Here is a 21,818-nt window from a genome sequence, read left to right on the forward strand (position 1 = left end):
GTGAACATTTTGCACCATTTTACGTTGTCGAACGCTTTTGTTATGTCGATAAATTCAGTGAATATTTCTTGATTTTTCTTGAGTGTTTCTTTCATTATAAACCACAACGTCAGAATTGCCTCTCCTATGTCTTTATCTTTCCAAAAGCCAGTCTGATATTCATCTAACAGATTCTCAATATCCATCTCCAATCTCCTGTATATTATTCTACTCAGCTGGCTGGATCCCGAGCTGTTATCTGATTGCTTTTAATTTCACCGAAGTTAGTTTTACCTTTTCCGTGTGCTGACTGAGTCCTTACGACAGTAATTTCTTCTTCGATTTCCTCCCATTTTTCAGGTAGCCATTTTGCCTTATCTTCCCTTCACTTTCAGTTTATTTTCATTCCTACGTGACCTGCATTTCTGTATTCCTGAATTTCTCTGAAAATTTTTGTACTTCCTTCTTTCGTTGATGAACAGAAGTATCTGTTCCGTTACCCACACTTTCTTCGCTGTTACATTTCTTGTACTGACGGTATCTGACCATCTTCTGTGATTTCCATTTTTAGAGATATCCATTCCTCTTCAGCTCAATTGCCTACTGAACCATTCATTATCGCTATGTCTAGTGCCTCAGATAAATTCAAGCGTATGTCTTCATTCCTTAATCTATATCCCACTTCTCTATGCACTGATTTTTCCGCCTCCTCTTCAACATTAGCAAATTAGTTAATGTCTGGTCCTGGGTATGCCTTACAATCCATTATCTAATTTTGGAATCTCTGCACGACCGTGAGGTAATATAACTGAAATATTTCTGCATCCCCCAGCTTTTCGAAGTACACTTCCACCTCTAATGAGTCTTGAATAGAATATTCGCTTTTACAAGCTAAATTTATTGCAAAACTCAATTAATCTTTCTCCTCTGTCATTCCTGCTACAAAGCCCGTATTCTACCGTAACCTTCTCTCCAATTTCCTTCCTCTACAACAGCATCCAGTTACCCATCGCTATTAGATGTTCATCTCCCTTTACGAACTGAATCACTCGTTCACTGTCCTCATATGCTCTGTATATCTCTTCATTTTCTGCTTGCGACGTCGGCATGTATACCTACATAAATTATTGTTGTCAGTGTTGGCTTGATGTCGATTCTGATGAGAACAATCCTGCCACTGAATCGTTCACTGCAGTTCACTCTCTGTCCTACCATCCTATTCATAATAAATCCTACTCCCGCTATATCATTTTCTATTGATGTTGATATTCCTCTAAAACTCGTCTGGCAAGAAATCTTTGTCTTTTTCCATTTCAATTTCCTGACGTCTACTATATCTAGATTGAGACTTTGCATTTTCCTTTTCAGATTTTTTTGCGTTCTCTACAGTGTTCAAACTTCTGGCCTCCCACCCTCCGACATGTACAACATTATCCTTTCGTTGGTTATTGATTCTTATTATCATGGTGACTTCCCCTTTGGCAGGCCCCTCCTGGAGATCCGAATGGGGGACTAAACCAGAGTATTTTGCCAATGGAGGGATCGTGTTCTGTGGATACACGTAACGTGTCTTTAATATAGTGGTCTCCATTGCCTATTGCATCCCCATGTCATTGAATATTGCTGATTCTTACGCCCTTTGTTGAGGTTTCCCATACCAAGGGCAAGAGAGTGTCCTGAAGCTCTGTCTGCTCCTTTACCCTCTCTTTGACAATCAAATGTTTTTTATTTCAGTCTTTGATCACAATATAAATCCTTCGACGATGACCGGTTTCAGTCAGTAATGACCATCTTCAGATCTGTTCTAGACCATGCCCTAATGTGATAAAGCCGTAATGGCACCGTCAGATCATATAAATACACTCAGCAAAGCATCGTCACATAGAACTAAAATATGGTGTAAACAAGCCACACAGTCCAACACAGCCAGTTTGCAACCGGCGTTACTGTACAAAACAAACAGAATGGATGTATCATATAATGTAAGCTTTCACACGGCCGGTATTGTCTTCACTTCAAACTTCCGGGCTGATAGGCCGTGGTCGAAGTATAAAACTCTCTCCTGACGTTTCGTCTCCGACTGCGGGAGACATCCTCGGAGGTAAAGCGGCGAACTGCGAAGAGAACTCGAGGAAGCGCTGATTATATAAGCAGTACAGAGGGCGCCACAGTCGATCACGTGGCGTCGGCTATGAGATTGTCTCTGGTAATGCCAACATTCTCGATTGAAAGTAATCGATCGTCACGCTTGCGGTGCAACGCTGACATCCAAATTTTATCCAGTTTAACACCTTCGTCTTTCCTGTTAAAATTATTACGATGTTTATCAATCTCGATAGCCTCTCTATACAAGCGTGCATAATAATGCGGGGTTTTTGATATGACGTTTGTCTCGCTGAATTTTATTTCGTGATCATCTTCCTGGTATGTTCCGCTACGGCCGATTTATCCGTGTGACCCAGGCGTCAATTCCTCTTATGTTCAACAAGACGGGTGTCCACACTTCTCTTTGTGGTACCGATGTAAGCCTGTCCACAACGACAAGGAATTTTATATAACCCCGGTGTAGCCAATGGGTGTCGTGCATCTTCTGCCGACCTTAAAAATTCTTTTATTTTCCTAGTGGGTCTGAAAGTAGTTTCCACCCCATACTTGCCTAAAACTTTCCCAATGCGATCTTACTAATGAACGGAAGAAAAACTTTGCCCTTGGGTGACTGTTGTTCGTCGTTGCTCCTGATTCTCTGCCTAGAGCGAAGTGCTCGATCTATATCCTTGCTAGAATAGCCATTCTTCACGAAAGCTGACCGTAGATCTTCAATCCCATCTTTTACATAAAAAGGTTCACAAAGTTTGTACGCCCTGTCTACCAAAGTTTTCATTATACCTCTTTTTTGTCTAGGGTGGTGGTTTGAATCTTTGTGTAGATAACGGGGGTGGGCTTTCTATACACCATATGGCCCAACGTTCCGTCCCGTCGTTTAATCACAGAAACATCCAGGAAATTCAGTTGCCCATTCCTTTCCGTCTCCATAGCGAATTGGATTTTCGGACATAGGGATACCATCTGGCTGGTCTCTTACTGGCAGTCTGCAACGCCCATTGTTCAAAAGTCTCCATAAATAAATTAGCCAATGTCGATGACACGTTCGTAGCATGGACACACGGAGCAGAAGTGTTGGATGCCTTCCTGACACATTTAAACAGCATTAATCCGAAAATCCAACGACGAACAACAGTCACCCAAGGGCAAAGTTTTTCTTCCGTTCATTAGTAAGATCGCATTGGGAAAGTTTTAGGCAAGTATGAGGTGGAAACTACTTTCAGACCCACTAGGAAAATAAAAGAATTTTTAAGGTCGGCAAAAGATGCACGACACCCATTGGCTACACCGGGGGTATATAAAATTCCTTGTCGTTGTGGACAGGTTTACATCGGTACCACAAAGAAAAGTGTGAACACCCATCTTGTTGAACATAAGAGGAATTGCCGGATAAATCGGCCGTAGCGGAACATGTTTACCAGGAAGATGATCACGAAATAAAATTCAGCGAGACAAACGTCATATCAAAAACCCCGCATTATTATGCACGCTTGTATAGAGAGGCCATCGAGATTGATAAACATCGTAATAATTTTAACAGGAAAGACGAAGGTGTTAAACTGGATAAAATTTGGATGTCAGCGGTTGCACCGCAAGCGTGACGATCGATTACTTTCAATCGAGAATGTTGGCATTACCAGAGACAATCTCATAGCCGACGCCACGTGATCGACTGTGGCGCCCTCTGTACTGCTTATATAATCAGCGCTTCCTCGAGTTCTCTTCGCAGTTCGCCGCTTTACCTCCGAGGATGTCTCCCGCAGTCGGAGACGAAACGTCAGGAGAGAGTTTTATGCTTCGACCACGGCCTATCAGTCCGGAAGTTTCAAGTGAAGAGAATGGATGTAGCTTGCTATATCGCAACTCTTCAAGATCCATTGCTTATGGTTTTTATTCAAAATTTAAACAGTGGCGGGATTCAAACTCAGAACCGAGGATGTTTTGATTACTAATCAAAGACGCTATCCTGGCCCGAAAGCCAATCATTATACCCTTTTGAACGTCAGATAAATTGCTTTGCTTCCGCATTACGCTAACTACTGCACTGTTTTCCGCGTCACACACACACACACACACACACACACATACGCGCCCGCGCGTGCGCGCGCTTTATATAACCTCCACCTGCCCTATGTGAATGGTTACTGCACGTGTACGCCGAACATAAGGAGTGGTCACGTTAATGTAACTGGACTGTGTATAAGAGTGAACAGGACTAATGACAGTAATTTTTTTGTGGCTCAGTGGCCTGGTGCCGGTGTTCGAATTGGACCTCATTTCGGCAGCTTCCTTCTCCCTTACCTACCCCAGTTATCCAATCGAGGAAGGGGGTCTACAGTTTAAATTGTAATCCGAACGATGTTTGGATTTTGGTGAATTTCACATAATTGATAGGTGAATGCTAGGTTAAAGGATGTAATACTCACGGTGTGTTAATTAGTAACCATACTTATTGTTGCATATCAAGGTACTGTCCAGACAGAGCAAAAATTTTCGGAAGCTGCAATTCGAGTTTAATGCTGCAAGAGGTAGAAAGGTAAGAAGAAAGGTAGATTCTCGGTGCTGGAGACACTAAAAGAGGATATAGGGTACAAGGTAGTTTTAGTTACATTATGTAACTGGTCTGTTATTAATAATGGACTTATTGAATAAGAAAGGAAGTTGAGAGTAGTTTATTTCCGATCTTAAAGTGCCGGCCGGAGTGGCCGAGCGGTTCTAGGCGCTAAAGTCTGGAACAGAGCGACCGCTACGGTCGCAGGTTCGAATCCTGCCTCGGGCATGGATGTGTGTAATGTCCTTAGGTTAGTTTAGGTTTAAGTAGTTCTACGTTCTAGGGGACTGATGACCTCAGAAGTTAAGTCCCATAGCTCTCAGAGCCATTTGAACAATTTTTGATCTTAAAGTAACAGGTAAAGAGCAACTTTTTCAACTTGCACAAAAGGTTTAATGCAGTTTCTTAAAGCTGTGTTGCAGAGGATAGAGTGAAATTACACTTCCATCATATCCAGAAATTAAATTTAGAATAATAATAGTAACTGGCATCACGAGCAAGAAAGCAGAATAGTAAACATTAGTAATTTTCTTTATAAAATGATTAGAAACGGAGACTCTGCAATCGTTGTACGCAATATGAATAAGTCGACTCTTTTGGGAAACTGAATAGTTGTTCACTGATGTTATCATGACACACTCACACAGTAATGTTATGAACGTTCCAAAAATAAAAACAGAAAACCTGTTCCAGTATAATGTGAAAGAAAAATACTGTATACACAGTAAAAAATTAGTTTGAATAATTATTATTATAGATACTTAAAGAAACAGGATTATAGAATGACAAGAAGTAAAAGAATTATGACGATTTGTGAGAAACAAGAGCACTTTCAGAACTTGTCTTCGAAATATTTTGAGGAAATTTCACATGACTCAGGTTTTATTCAAGAGGATGTTTGTTCCTTAATGCTGAAGGAGCATGGGCCTCTCTTTAAACTACCGCATCCAGTACCACTACTTAATAGGGAACATTTTTACAACAGACAAGAGAATGAGCTGAGGAGTGACTTAAGAATCTGACAGTGAGTATTGAAATTCCTCAGTAGTCACAACGAAACTGTCGAGGATGTTGTCACACACTGGATCACAGTTTTTATTAATGGAGTTGAAAGAACTTTGGAAATTTGCTAAGGTAGAACACCAATATTACTATCCGGAAACCCGGAATGTCGGTCGTTTATTATTAATAATATTAGATTATTCCCAAGAATAAGTAGCTTTCATTCAGTTAATACACGGCAGAAATCTAACCTGCATCTGGATCGGACTTCCTTAACTCTTGTGCATGAAGGTGTGCACTATACTGCTGTATCCATTTTCAATAAGTTACCACTCGAATTCAAAAATCTTAGCAGTAATCCACACGCTTTCAAATCGAAACTGAAGAGTTTCCTCATGGGTCACTCCTTCTATTCTGTTGAGGAGTTCCTTGAAAAATTAAGCTGACTCTTATTTTATTATTGATTGTGTTTACTTAAACTTACGGACTGACTTTTTTCGGGTTCATAAACATTTCATTTTTATCCTTATTACTTTCATGTTGTAATTTCATCCTCGCTGTCTGGTCCCCTCCCCCAAACAACCCAACCCAACTCTAATTTCATGTACTGACACGTTCCATAACCTTGGAGATTTGCTCCTCAATTTGGTCCTATGAAACTTAACGTGTAAATGAAAAAAGTAAATAAGAAGATGCAGATGGGCTCTCTAACGGCTATCAGGGGCAAAATAATTTCAGTTTCAATACTTCACTAACTTACTGACCGAATTTAAAACACGGTCAAATTCATTCTTTAATAGGTATACTCCTATTTTAAAAGGTTAACACAATAAGACAAGTATTACAGTTGCAAATCGTCTGTGTTGAGGCAACTTAACTCATGGTGCACAAATGACCGAACTTCATTCATCCAGTATTTGAGAATTTGAGCACTTAGCTACTTCCAATAAACTTTACACAAAATTTAAAACCTTTACAGAACTTTCCTCGCTGCCTCACCCCCCCCCCCTTCCCCCAGGAAAAAAGATAGAAAGGAAAAATTTTATACATTTCTCCATTTTCGCTCGCTGTCTATACAGTAAAATTTCAGAATCGGACGTGACGTTTAAATTTATTACTTCTTTCTGTTTTCAACACACTTTACAGACAGTAATTACACATGTCACTGAATCGATGTACGGCACATAATTCTGGAGATATCACGTCATAAACGTTGAGATGTGTGATACACTAGCTCTGTTATTTAAATGGAGCGCAAATTACTGATTCGTCCAGTGTTTTATAAAGAGAGCACTTAACCAACTTTCAAGAAGCTGTAAGTACAATTATTTAAAATCTCTTGTAAACTTTTCTTTCTTACACGTTTAACGTCAATAATTTAACACATTAACTAATTTACAAAGAATCAGACGTGTCAAGCTCTTTCATACATGAGAGTTTGATAGTTTAAAGAATCGGGGGTTTACTGATATGATATTTAATAACTACACCCAACAGATCCCATATGAGAGAATCACAGATACGCACCTTCGCACATATACAACATGGGCTAGATTGAGTTCAGAATCTGAATTTTCTAAAAATAGCTTACCACGCTTGATAAGTGGCAGGGAAGAGAATTCAAGAAGAGCCAGTCTTGACACTAGTTGATTACTAACCTACAGAAGCTGGAAGAAATGCAGCGCTAAATGAACGAATGAAGATTACTTTGTATGCCCGTTCACTAGAAACAGTAGAATGAATGGGAAAATGTCATAATTCGTAATTGAACAGAACGTTGGAGATTTGGTATGCCCCAGTAGTCATCCTAACGCAAACAGTGATAGATCATTACAATAGTCAGCATATTAAGGAATACATTAAGGGAGTTCAATATAAGGAGTAAAAAAGCTACGGGAAGCTTGGAGAAGTTTTACTTGCACATCAAGAGCTCAGTGCAAACAACAAAACGAAATCCGTCGAGACTGAAAGTAAACGGGTAAATCTGTAAGCCTGCGTAGTCCTCATAGTAAAGCAAAAACCAACACAAAAAGGTGTGGATCTTACACCGTAGGCATAGTGTAAGAAGGGATTCTTCGAAATTCTAATCCTAACGGGGTGAAAAGGGGAAGGAGGGGGTTTTTGAGAAAAATGTCGTTTTAAGGCAATTTGGAAGCTAGACAAACGAAAACTGGTATTTAGTTTCTCGGTTAGAAATAAAGAAACACATGTTTCACAGTTTCTGGAATTTTTTTGTCAACAGTCATCTGACTGGTTTGATGCGGCCCGCCACGAATACCTCTCCTGTGTCAAGCTCTTCATCTCAGAGTAGCACTTGCAAGCTACGGCCTCAATTATTTGCTGGATGTGTTCCAATCTCTGTTTTCCTCTACAGTTTTTGCCCTCTACAGGTCCCTCTAGTACCATGGAAGTCATTCCCTGATGTCTTAAAAGATGTCCTATTATCCTGCCACCTAATTTTCAACGTTCGTCTGTAGCACCACATCTCAAATGCTTCGATTCTCTTCTGTTCCGATTTTCTCACAGTCCATATTTCGTTGCCATACAATTCTGTAATCCAGACGTACATTCTCAGAAATTCCTTCCACAAATTAAGGTCGATATTTGATATTAGTAGACTTCTCATGGCCAGGAATGCCCTTTTTGCCACTGCTAGTCTGCTTTTGATGTTCTCCTTGCTCCGTTCAAATGGGACTGAGCACTATGGGACTTAACATCTATGGTCATCAGTCCCCTAGAACTTAGAATTACTTAAACCTAACTAACTTAAGGACATCACACAACACCCAGTCATCACGAGGCAGAGAAAATCCCTGACCCCGCCGGGAACTGAACCCGTGAATGCTCCGTCCGTCATTGGTTATTTTACAGCCTAGGTAGCAGAATTCCTTAACTCCATCTACTACTTTACTATCAATCCTGATGCTAAGTTTCTCGCTGTTCTCATTTCTACTACTTCTCATTACCTTCGTCTTTCTTTGATTTACTCTCAATCCATACTCTGTACTCATTAGCCTGTTCATTCCGTTCAGCAGATCGCGTAATTCTTCTTCACTTTCAAATGGCTCTGGGCACTATGGGACTTAACTTCTGAGGTAATCAGTCCCCTAGAACTTAGAACTACTTAAACCTAACTAACCTAAGGACATCACACACATCCATGCCCGAGGCAGGATTCGAACCTGCGACCGTAGCAGTCGCGCGGTTCCGGACTATAGCGCCTAGAACCGCATGGCCACCGCGGCCAGCTCTTGTTTCCATTATTAACTGTTACGTCAGAATTGCCTCTCTCGTGCCTTTATTTTTCCTAAAGCCAAACTGTACGTCATCTAGCGCATCCTCAATTTTCTTTTTCATTCTTGTGTATATTATTCTTGTAAGCAATTTGGATGCATGAGCTGTTAAGCTGATAGTGCGATAAATCTCGCATTTGTCCGCTCTTGCAGTCTTTGGAATTGCGTGGATGATGCTTTTCCGATAGATGGTATGTCGGCAGACTCATACATTCTACACACCAACGTGAATGGTCGTTTTGTTGCCACTTTCCCCGATGTATTTAGAAATTCTGATGGAATGTTATCTATCCCTTCTGCCTTATTTGATCTTAAGTTCTCAAAAGCTCTTTTATATTCTGATTCTAATACTGTATCCCCTACCTCTTCAAAATCGACTTCTGTTTCTTCTCCTACCACATCAGACAAATCTTCGCCCTCATAGAGGCGTTCAGCGTATTCTTTCCACCTATCCGCTCTCTCCTTTACAATTAGCAGTGGAATTTCCGTTGCACTCTTGATGTTATTACCCTTGCTTTTAATGTCACCGAAGACTGTTTTGACTTTATTTTTCAATGCTTCACATTACTCCTGTAGTCATTTCGTCTTACCTTCCCTCAACTTCCTATTTATTTCATTCCTCAGCGACTTGTATTTCTCTATTCCTGAGTTTCCCGGAACATTTTTGTACTTCCTCCTTTCATCTATCAATTGAAGTATTTCTTCTGTCACCCATGGTTTCTTCGCAGTTACCTTCTTTGTACCTACGTTTGCCTTTCCAACTTCCATGATGGCCCTTTTTAGAGATGTCCATACCTCTTCATCTGTACTGCCTACTTAGCTATTCCTTATTGCTGTATCTATATCCTTAGAGAACTTCAAGCGTATCTCGTCATTTCTTATTACTTCCGTATCCCACTTCTTTGCGTATAGATTCTTCCCGACTAATATCTTAAACTTCAGCCTACTCTTCATCACTACTATTTGTCATCTGACCCTATATCTGCTCCTGGGTACGTCTTACAATCCAGTATCTTATTTCGGAATCTCAGTCTGACCATGATGTAATCTAACTGAAATCTTCCCGTATTACCTGGCTTTTTCCAAGTATACCTCATCCTCTTGTGATTCTTGAATAGAGTATTCGCTATTACTAGCTGAAACTTGTTACAGAACTCAATTTGTCTTTCTCCTCTCTCATTCCTTCTCCCAAGCCCCTATTCTCCTGTAACTTTTTCTTCTACTTCTTTCCCTACAACTGCATTCCAGTCCCCCACGACAATTAGATTTTCATTCCCCTTTACATGCTGTATTACTCTTCGAATATCCTGATACACTTTTTCTATCTCTTCATTTTCAGCTTGCGACGTCGACATATGTACCTGAACTATCGTTGTCGGTGTTGGTTTGCTGTCGATTCTGGTAAGAACAACCCTGTCAGAGAAGTGTTCACAGTAACACACCCTCTTCCCTACCTTCCTATTCATAACGAATGCTACTCCAGTTGTACCATTTTCTGCTACTGTTGATATTAACCTATACTCACCTGACAAGAAATCCTTGTCTTTTTTCCACTTCACTTCACTGACCCGTGCTACATCTAGATTGAGCCCTTGCATTTCCCTTTTCAGATTTTCTACTTTCCGTACCGCTTTCAAGCTTCTGACATTCCACGCCCCGACTCGTAGAACGTTATCATTTCGTTGATTATTCAATTTTTTCTCATGGTAACCTCCTTCTTGGTAGTCCCCTCCAGGAGATCCGAATGGGGGACTATTCCGGAATCTTGTGCCAATGGAGAGATCATCATGACACTTATTCAGTTACAGGCCACATGTCCTGTGGATACACGTTACGTGTCTTCAATGCAGTGGTTTCCATTGCCTTCTGCATCCTCGTGCCATTGATCATTGCTCATTCTTCCGCCTTTAAGGGCAGTTTCCCACCCCTAGGATAAGAGATTGCCCTGAACCTCTGTCCGCTCCTCCGCTCTCTTTGACAAGGCTGTTGGCAGAACGAGGGTGACTTCTTATGCCGGTAGTATTCGGCCACCATTGCTGATTATTAATCACAATTTAAGCAACGACGGCATTCGAACCTGAGACTGAATTTTTCATTATGAACCTAATACGCTACCCCTAGGCGCTATGGAGGTCTAGGGGGAGCTTGTAAGCTTGTAGGTGAAAGCTCGTTTTTAAAATCTGTCATTAATAAAGGACTAATAAAGTATTTTTAAAGCTACACGAATGAACATTGGTATTTGACTTCTCGGTTACAAATAAAAATTTCCGTGTTTTTGAAATGGGGTGAAATAGAGGATTATATGTTTTACGAATATATTTTATTATGAAAGCATCTTTTAAGCTAAATCTATGAACATTTAAATTTGGCTTCTCAGTTAAATATGGGGGTGAAAGGGGGATGAAAGTTGTTATGGAAATATTTCACTGTGCAAGCATTTTTGAAGCTAAATCTATGAAAATTTGTATTTGGCTTATCTGTTAGAAATGAAACATACCCATGTCACTGTTTTTGGAAAGTCAACCCCTAAGCTGGGGTGTGAAACTTTTATTAAAATATGACATTAAAATATGACATTGCGGCGAAGGCATTCGTGAAGCAACAACTTCGGAAATTGGCGTTTGTTTTCTCGGTTAGAGATGAAAAAATGTGTGTTCGTTTTTGGAAATTCAAAGCCAAGGAGGGGGGGGGGGGGGAGTGAAAGAGGGTCAGACTGATTAACTGACTCATCATCGTCAACCCCAAACCGCTAAGGACAGAAACTTGAAGTGTGGAGACGGTGTGTATCTTACAGTGTAAGTACCGCTTAAGAAGGTATTGTGCGAAATTCCACTCGTAAGGGGGTGAAAAAGACGATCGTGTGAAACCCAGCTCGCGCTATTCGTCCACGAGACTCAGAGGGCTATATACACGGGTTCCCAGGTAGATGCCATGTTTCTTGACTTCCGCAAGGCGTTTGATACAGTTCCCCACAGGCGTTTAATGAACAAAGTAAGAGCATATGGATTATCAGACCAATTGTATGATTGGATTGAAGAGTTCCTAGATAACAGAAAGCAGCATGTCATTCTCAATGGAGAGAAGTCTTCCGATGTAAGAGTGATTTCAGGTGTGCCGCAGGGGAGTGTCGTAGGACCGTTACTATTCACAATATACATAAATGACCTTGTGGATAACATCGGAAGTTCACTGAGGCTTTTTGCGGATGAAGCTGTAGTATATCGAGAGACTGCAACAATGGAAAATTGTACTGAAATGCAGGAGGATCTGTAACAAATTGACGCATGGTGGAGGGAATGTCACTTGAATTTCAATGTAGAAAAGTGTAATGTGCTTCGAATACACAGAAAGAAAGATCCCTTATCATTTAGCTACAGTATAGCAGGTCAGCAACTGGAAGCAGTTAATTCCATAAATTTTCTGGGAGTAGGCATTATGAGTGAGTTAAAATGGAAGAACCACATAAAATTAATCGTCGGTAAAGCAAATGTCAGATTGAGATTCATTGGAAGAACCCTAAGGAAATGCAATCCGAAAACAAAGGAAGTAGGTTACAGTACACTTGTTCGCCCACTGCTTCAATACTGCTCACCGGTGTGGGATCCGTACCAGATAGCGTTGATAGAAGAGATAGAAAAGATCCAACGGAGAGCAGCGCGCTCCGTTACAGGATCATTTAGTAATCGCGAAAGCGTTACGGAGATGATAGATAAACTCCAGTGGAAGACTCTGCTAGAGAGACGCTCTGTAGCTCGGGACTGGCTTTTGTTGAAGTTTCGAGAACATACCTTCGCCGAGGCGTCAAGCAGTATATTGCTGTCTCCTACGTATATCTCGCGAAGAGACCATGAGGATACAATCAGAGAGATTAGAACCCACACAGAGGCATACCGACACTCTTTCTTTCCACGAACAATACGAGACCGGAATAGAAGGGAGAACTGGTAGAGGTTCTCAAAGTACCCTCCGCCACACACCATCAGGTGGCTTGCGGATTATGGATGTAGATGTAGAAACAGGGGATGAAAGGCTTTTTGAAAGTTTGTCTCTATTAAAGGAATTTTGAAGCTAGTACTATGAGAGCTGGTATTCGATTTCTCAGTCAGAAAATTAAAAAAAATACATGTTTCCGCCTTTTTGGAAATTCAACCACTAATTAAATAAAAACAAGACAAAAGATGTCATCATTCCATACAGTCCACGAGAGCGTAGCAGTGGGTGCTAGGCTAGTACAACATATACAGCAAGGGTCTTAACACACTTCCATGGGGCTCGCTCGAAGTCCCTTCTACACATGTCGATGTCTCTACGTCCAAGATAACTTGCTGCATCCTGCGTACCAAAAAATCCTCAGTCCTGATTCCGCTTGCCGCGCCGAGTGGCCGCACGGTTAGAGACGCCATGTCACTGGCTGTGTGGCCCCTCCCGCCGGAGCTTCGAGTCCTCCCTCGGGCATGGGTGTGTGTGTTGTTCTTAGCATAGGTTAGTTTAAGTTAGTTTAAATATTGTGGAAGTATAGGCACCGATGACCTCTGCAGTTTGGTCCCTTAAGAACTCACACACACCTGAACATGTGAGAGTCCGCTTGATACTCCATACTACCATACTTTTGATAATAAGCGTAAATGTGGTACTGAATCAAATGCTTTTCGGAAATCAGGAAATACTGCATCTACCTGATGGTCCTGATCCGGAGCTTTAACTGTGTCATGAGAGAAAAGTACTAATTGCTGTTTGGCATAGATGAGGTCATTTTGTTCGAGATAGCTCATGAAGTTTGAGCTCAGTATACGTTCTAAGATTCTACAACAAATCGACGTCAGAGATACTCGGCGGTGGTTTTGTGGATCACTTTAACCACCCTTCTCGTAAACGGGTGTGACCTGTTCTTTCTTGCGATTACTGGGCGCGGTCTTTTGTTCATTATAGAATTAAGGTATTCTATTGGGCCCTGGAGCTATGTTCAGTTTTAACAATTTCAGATGTTTTTTGACACCACTGATACTAATCTCTGTTTTATTCAGTTTTTGCCTTTGTACAGGAACACATGAAGACGGAATTAAATATTCCTGCTTTGGTTAACTAACCTCAATTTCAGCTTCTGTTTCATCTGCGAGTGACTGGACGCTAATGTATCAGCAGAAGGTTTAGTTCAGTTTAACAAAAATAGTGAAGAGTCTGTCCCAATCAGTGATCTCTGTCTTAACTGTATGTCAAGCTGCTACTGTACGAGGATACCAGTCAAAGGTCGTCACGCAATGTTTCTTGTCCGACTACAACATGGAGGTCACGAAGTATACTAGAACTAAAAGTGAAATACTTCCCGATTTTGCAACTATTACATCGGGTGATTCACATTCCTAGAACAAATAAAATGACTTCTTTAAAAACTAGAAAAACAGAAGACCATGACAGTTTAGTTGTATCATTTAAAAACTGCATTTTAATCCGGACACCTACAGGATAAAACCCACTGGTACAGCTAAGCGTGGAGCATGCGACCTTGCGAGCAGTAGTTTGAACCAGAACTAGATCGAATCCATGTAGTGGACACTGTACTGCACGTCACACGAATTCGATCTAGTTCTGGTTCACAGCTTTCCACGCTCCGGTCGCAGGTTCGAATCCTTCCTCGGGCATGGATGTGTGTGATGTCCTTAGGTTAGTTAGGTTTAAGTAGTTCTAAGTTCTAGGGGACTGATGACCTAAGATATTAAGTCCCATAGTGCTCAGAGCCATTTGAACCATTTTTCTTTCCGCGCTCTTTGAGGCAACTGTCCACTTCCGCCTCAAAACATACGGTGCACTAACAGTTAAACTACGATAATGCTCAGAACAATGCTTACACGACTCACATACCACCTCCCTCCCTTAGTTTGACTCACGACTGTAACGATCACAGAACTGAAACAAAATCAGATTTACATATCTTGGGAACAGAGAGCTCCTGATACTGACAGACTGACCTTAACATTGATTCTGCTTTGTTCCATTTCTTCTTTACTCACATATTCTGTTGTCGCGAAAAACAGCCCCATCAAATGGAGGAGAAATCGATAAATGAGGTACTATAATGGCCAAACTTTTAAGTACATGAGATTACGAAATCAAGAACAATGCATTTTTGAACAAAGTTCACATCGTTTGCTTACACTTGCCGCTATTATTGATAAAATTACCAGCGAACTAATCATTGCAGGAGGATCTTCAACGAATTGACGCATGGTGCAGGGAGTGGCAATTGAATCTCAATGTAGAAAAGTGTAATGTGCGGCAAATACATAGAAAGAAAGATCCCTTATCATTTAGCTACAATATAGCAGGTAAGCAACTGGAAGCAGTTAATTCCATAAATTATGTAGGAGTAGGCATTAGGAGTGATTTAAAATGGAAGGACCATATAAAATTAATTGTCGGTAAAGCAGATGCCAGAGTGAGATTCATTGGAAGAATCCTAAAGAAATGCAATCCGAAAACAAAGGAAGTAGGTTACAGTACACTTGTTCGCCCACTGCTTGAATACTGCTCACCGGTGTGGGATCCGTACCAGATAGGGTTGATAGAAGAGATAGAGAAGATCCAACAGAGAGCGGCGCGCTTCGTTGCGGTATCATTTAGTAATCACGAAAGCGTTACGGAGTTGATAGATAAACTCCAGTGGAAGACTCTCCAAGAAAGACGCTCATTAGCTCGGTAAGGGCTTTTGTTGAAGTTTCGAGAACATACCTTCACCGAGGAGTCAAGCAGTGTAGTGCTCTCTCCTACGTATATCTCGCGAAGAGACCATGAGGATAAAATGAGAGACATTAGAGCCCACACAGAGGTATACCGACAATCTTTCGTTCCACGAACAATACGAAACTGGAATAGAAGGGAGAACCGATAGAGGTACTCAATGTACGCTCCGCCACACACCGTCAGGGGGCTTGCAGAGTATGAATGTAGATGTAGATTAAGTATGAACTGGTATTAAAATATACACTCCTGGAAATGGAAAAAAGAACACATTGACACCAGTGTGTCAGACCCACCATACTTGCTCCGGACACTGCGAGAGGGCTGTACAAGCAATGATCACACGCACGGCACAGCGGACACACCAGGAACCGCGGTGTTGGCCGTCGAATGGCGCTAGCTGCGCAGCATTTGTGCACCGCCGCCGTCAGTGTCAGCCAGTTTGCCGTCGCATACGGAGCTCCATCGCAGTCTTTAACACTGGTAGCATGCCGCGACAGCGTGGACGTGAACCGTATGTGCAGTTGACGGACTTTGAGCGAGGGCGTATAGTGGGCATGCGGGAGGCCGGGTGGACGTACCGCCGAATTGCTCAACACGTGGGGCGTGAGGTCTCCACAGTACATCGATGTTGTCGCCAGTGGTCGGCGGAAGGTGCACGTGCCCGTCGACCTGGGACCGGACAGCAGCGACGCACGGATGCACGCCAAGACTGTAGGATCCTACGCAGTGCCGTAGGGGACCGCACCGCCACTTCCCAGAAAATTAGGGACACTGTTGCTCCTGGGGTATCGGCGAGGACCATTCGCAACCGTCTCCATGAAGCTGGGCTACGGTCCCGCACACCGTTAGGCCGTCTTCCGCTCACGCCCCAACATCGTGCAGCCCGCCTCCAGTGCTGTCGCGACAGGCGTGAATGGAGGGACGAATGGAGACGTGTCGTCTTCAGCGATGAGAGTCGCTTCTGCCTTGGTGCCAATGATGGTCGTATGCGTGTTTGGCGCCGTGCAGGTGAGCGCCACAATCAGGACTACATACGACCGAGGCACACAGGGCCAACACCCGGCATCATGGTGTGGGGAGCGATCTCCTACACTGGCCGTACACCACTGGTGATCGTCGAGGGGACACTGAATAGTGCACGGTACATCCAAACCGTCTTCGAACCCATCGTTCTACCATTCCTAGACCGGCAAGGGAACTTGCTGTTCCAACAGGACAATGCACGTCCGCATGTATCCCGTGCCACCCAACGTGCTCTAGAAGGTGTAAGTCAACTACCCTGGCCAGCAACATCTCCGGATCTGTCCCCCATTGAGCATGTTTGGGACTGGATGAAGCGTCGTCTCACGCGGTCTGCACGTCCAGCACGAACGCTGGTCCAATTGAGGCGCCAGGTGGAAATGGCATGGCAAGCCGTTCCACAGGACTACATCCAGCATCTCTACGATCGTCTCCATGGGAGAATAGCAGCCTGCATTGCTGCGAAAGGTGGATATACACTGCACTAGTGCCCACATTGTGCATACTCTGTTGCCTGTGTCTATGTGCCTGTGGTTCTGTCAGTGTGATCATGTGATGTATCTGACCCCAGGAATGTGTCAATAAAGTTTCCCCTTCCTGGGACAATGAATTCACGGTGTTCTTATTTCAATTTCCAGGAGTGTACAATGGCACCTACGTCGCAATCCACAGCCAAATAAAATTTTACATACTTCATGTCTTAAGTAATGCATTGCCTACTATCATTTATGTTGCCTCTCATTGTCAGAAAGACAGGTACAGCAAATACTACAAACAAAATTAAGTATCGCGTCTTCGGCTCTGACTACCACTTCTATTTTATTTTGGTAAGATAGATACATATATTAGGGTAGGGGTGAGCAATTGTTTTGGCTCGGGGGCACTTCGTGGAACCAGAGGTTGCTGGAGGGTCGCACCTTTTAAACTGATTGTGGTCTTCAGTAATTAGTTAACGTTGCATCTCATAAAAGGCAAAAATTGTACCATTAAGATATAGATAAATAAATTTAAAAAATAGCATCAGTTTAATCAATTTATTTATTGTACTAATTTAATATCATCTATAGTTACAAGCACATGTCGACATTCTCATCAAAAGTTTAAGTTTTACAAAGAACATCTAGGGGCCTATATTTACTCTTGTTCATCTTCAACCAAGAAAAATCGAGCTCAGAAGTATACGTAGATCCAAGTATAGAGAACATTTTCCCAGTAAATTTTGTCATGCATGAAGATCTTGCAGTAGACAAAGATTTGTAAAATTCGCTCTATTTCGTAGCAATAAGCATTTATTTCACAGTCTGATCTGACCGCATATCAATAATTAAATGGAAAATGCCCAATGGTCGCTTTCATCAGCCATGGCGGCGAGTGTCGACTTGGTTTGCGCGATTATTATCCGCACTGAGAATGCGTACTGACTTAGACATTGTAGTGCAAATCTTCGCTCGTGCGCGGAAATGGAAACTCGGTTCAGGGCCGATATTTCTGGCGCCACACAAAAACCCCCAGCGGACCGCATTTGGGCAGCCGGTCGCTATTCGCCGACCTCCTTACCAGAGGAAAGTAACGAATTTCGTAAGTAATGTTGCAAATGGTCTTCAGCTTCCTGAAACAGATGCCCAGAAAAAAATAGAGAATATTTCTGGAGCACTAAACTTTCTGCTGCACTGTGCAAAACCAAAATCACAGAAGAGACGACAAAATTCGCAGCTTATATCAATGACGGAATTATTCCGGTTACGTGGGAATCTTCTAATTATGTATTGCAATACTGATATGATTTGATAGTTGCTTGCTTCGGATATCGTTGCAATAAATGATATAAGGTACATGACCGGAAACATGTAAATAATCCGTAATCACGAATGGACAAATGGAAACTTTTTGCCCAAGTAAGATGATGCACGAAACCCACTGGTGCGGAAAACTTAAGGACTACAGTAGCTTTCGCATGATATTTCAGTGCTAAGTAACATAGCTCGATGGAACTTGGGGCACATATACAGGATGTTACAAAAAGGTACGGCCAAACTTTCAGGAAACATTCCTCACACACAAAGAAAGAAAATACGTTATGTAGACATGTGTCCGGAAACGCTTACTTTCCATGCTCATTTTATTACTTCTCTTCAAATCACATTAATCATGGAATGGAAACACACAGCAACAGAACGTACCAGCGTGACTTCAAACACTTTGTTACAGGAAATGTTAAAAATGTCCTCCGTTAGCGAGGATACATGCATCAACCCTCCGTCGCATGGAGTCCCTGATGCGCTGATGCAGCCCTGGAGAATGGCGTATTGTATCACAGCCGTCCACAATACGAGCACGAAGAGTCTCTACATTTGGTACCGCGGTTGCGTAGACAAGAGCTTTCAAATGCCCCCATAAATGAAAGTCAAGAGGGTTGAGGTCAGGAGGGCGTGGAGGCCATGGAATTGGTCCGCCTCTACCAATCCATCAGTCACCGAATCTGTTGTTGAGAAGCGTACGAACACTTCGACTGAAATGTGCAGGAGCTCCATCGTGCGTGAACCACATGTTGTGTCGTACTTGTAAAGACACATGTTCTAGCAGCACAGGTAGAGTATCCCGTATGAAATCATGATAACGTGCTCCATTGAGCATAGGTGGAAGAACATGGGGCCCAATCAAGACATCACCAACAATGCCTGCCCAAACGTTCACAGAAAATCTGTGTTGATGACGTGATTGCACAATTGCGTGCGGATTCTCGTCAGCCCATACATGTTGATTGTGAAAATTTACAATTTGATCACGTTGGAATGAAGCCTCATCCGTAAAGAAAACATTTGCACTGACATGAGGATTGACACATTGTTGGATGAACCATTCGCAGAAGTGCACCCGTGGAAGCCAATCAGCTGCTGATAGTGCCTGCACACGCTGTACATGGTACGGAAACAACTGGTACTCCCGCAGCACTCTCCATACAGCGACGTGATCAACGTTATCTTGTACAGCAGCCACTTCTCCGACGCTTACATTAGGGTTATCGTCAACTGCACGAAGAATTGCCGCGTCCATTGCAGGTGTCCTCGTCGTTCTAGGTCTTCCCCAGTCGCGAGTCATAGGCTGGAATGTTCCGTGCTCCCTAAGACGCCGATCAATTGCTTCGAACGTCTTCCTGTCGGGACACTTTCGATCTGGAAATCTGTCTCGATACAAACGTACCGCGCCACGGCTATTGCCCGGTGCTAATCCATACATCAAATGGGCATCTGCCAACGCCGCATTTGTAAACATTGCACTGACTGCAAAACCACGTTCGTGATTGTTGTGGGTTGGCAGGAGAGCCAACACCGGGTACTAGAGGAAGCCGAAAGGCACGCGTTTTAGCTCACGCAGGCTGGCATGAGGTCTGGAACAGGACAAGGAAATTAGAATTTAGAAAAACGGACGTAGCTGGTGGAATACTTAACTTTAATCCATAAATGGTGAACGTCGCTCTTGACGGTACATTATTCATAATATCAATAGTAACTGGTAATGGCGCCTTGCTAGGTCGTAGCAAATGACGTAGCTGAAGGCTATGCTAACTATCGTCTCGGCAAATGAGAGCGTATTTTGTCAGTGAACCATCGCTAGCAAAGTCGGTTGTACAACTGGAGCGAGTGCTAGGAAGTCTCTCTAGACCTGCCGTGTGGCGGCGCTCGGTCTGCAATCACTGATAGTGGCGACACGCGGGTCTGACGTATACTAACGGACCGCGGCCGATTTAAAGGCTACCACCTAGCAAGTGTGGTGTCTGGCGATGGCACCACAGTGATGAACACTAACCTGTTGATGCTACGTACTGATTTGGTTGATGCTAGTGCTGTAGAGCAATAAGTCGCATGTCAACACAAGTACCGAAGTCAACATTACCTTCCTTCAATTGGTCCAACTGGCGGTGAATCGAGGAAGTACAGTAGATACTGACGAAACTAAAATGAGCTCTAACATGGAAATTAAGCGTTTCCGGACACATGTCCACATAAGATCTTTTCTTTATTTGTGTGTGAGGAATGTTTCCTGAAAGTCTGGCCCTACCTTTTTGTAACACCCTGTAGAAAGAATCGCTACAGTACAGAAGATAATTGAAAAAAAATACGCAACGAGACGAACAGAAATAACATTTTCATTTGAAGACCAATTGCAATGATGCCACTGTGATTCATGACGGGCTCCTGGATCTGAAAAAGAAGGTGGATGATTTTTAATAGGATGTATGATCACCACGAGCGGCAGTGCATTCTAAGCACTACGTATCCACATGGTTGACAACAAGTTGTTGTGATATGCTGCTGCATTCCTCCACTAGCACGATCCCCAGCGCATTCTGTACGTGTTTGATGTAGTCAGCTCATACGCCGAATATCCACCTGCTGCAGGGGCTCCTACACCTGCGCTGTGTGGCGCGATCGCTCACTGTCACGCACAAAAATGAAGCCAGTGTTGAATTCACCCCGAAAAGACTCACATAAATTGACTGGTGGGCGTACCGTGTTCAAACGCTTGGAGGTCAGTAAGCCCAAGCAACATTATGCCTCCCCACGTCTTAACACCGGACCACCAGAACGATCATATTCGACAATTCAGGATGTACTCTCATATGGCGAGAGGTGGGAACGTTGTCGAACATGATCGTTTTCGTGGTCGACACGTTGCATAATGTTGCGTGGGCGTACTAACCTCCAAATCTTTGAACAAGGTACTCCCCCAGGTTATTGTTGTTACAGTACTATACTTGTGGTGTGCGTACTGTAAGACCTTCGGTACACACAGCATCAGATTATTTGACTTGTCGCTCTGACGAAGTAGGCGAGTGTCAGCAATATGTCTCGTGGTCTTATCGTGGCGTGTTTATCTTCTGCCGTTAGGTCAGACGATAGAAATGCCTCTTGCACGCTTAGAGTAGCAGATTGACGGTGACCAACTTTGAACAGAACTTGATTAATTTTCACACACGTTTATTAAAATAATAAAAAGCGTAGACATTATGTAACTTGATTCTGGATGCTGTTTACAACTGACAATCTGAAGATCCTTTGGTGTTGGTACGTTAATCTTATTCTCACATATTTCTGATATTTGACTAAGTGTCTATTCATTTATCTTCATGG

This window comes from Schistocerca piceifrons, chromosome 6 (genome assembly GCF_021461385.2).
Source record: "Schistocerca piceifrons isolate TAMUIC-IGC-003096 chromosome 6, iqSchPice1.1, whole genome shotgun sequence".
Taxonomy (NCBI): domain Eukaryota; kingdom Metazoa; phylum Arthropoda; class Insecta; order Orthoptera; family Acrididae; genus Schistocerca; species Schistocerca piceifrons.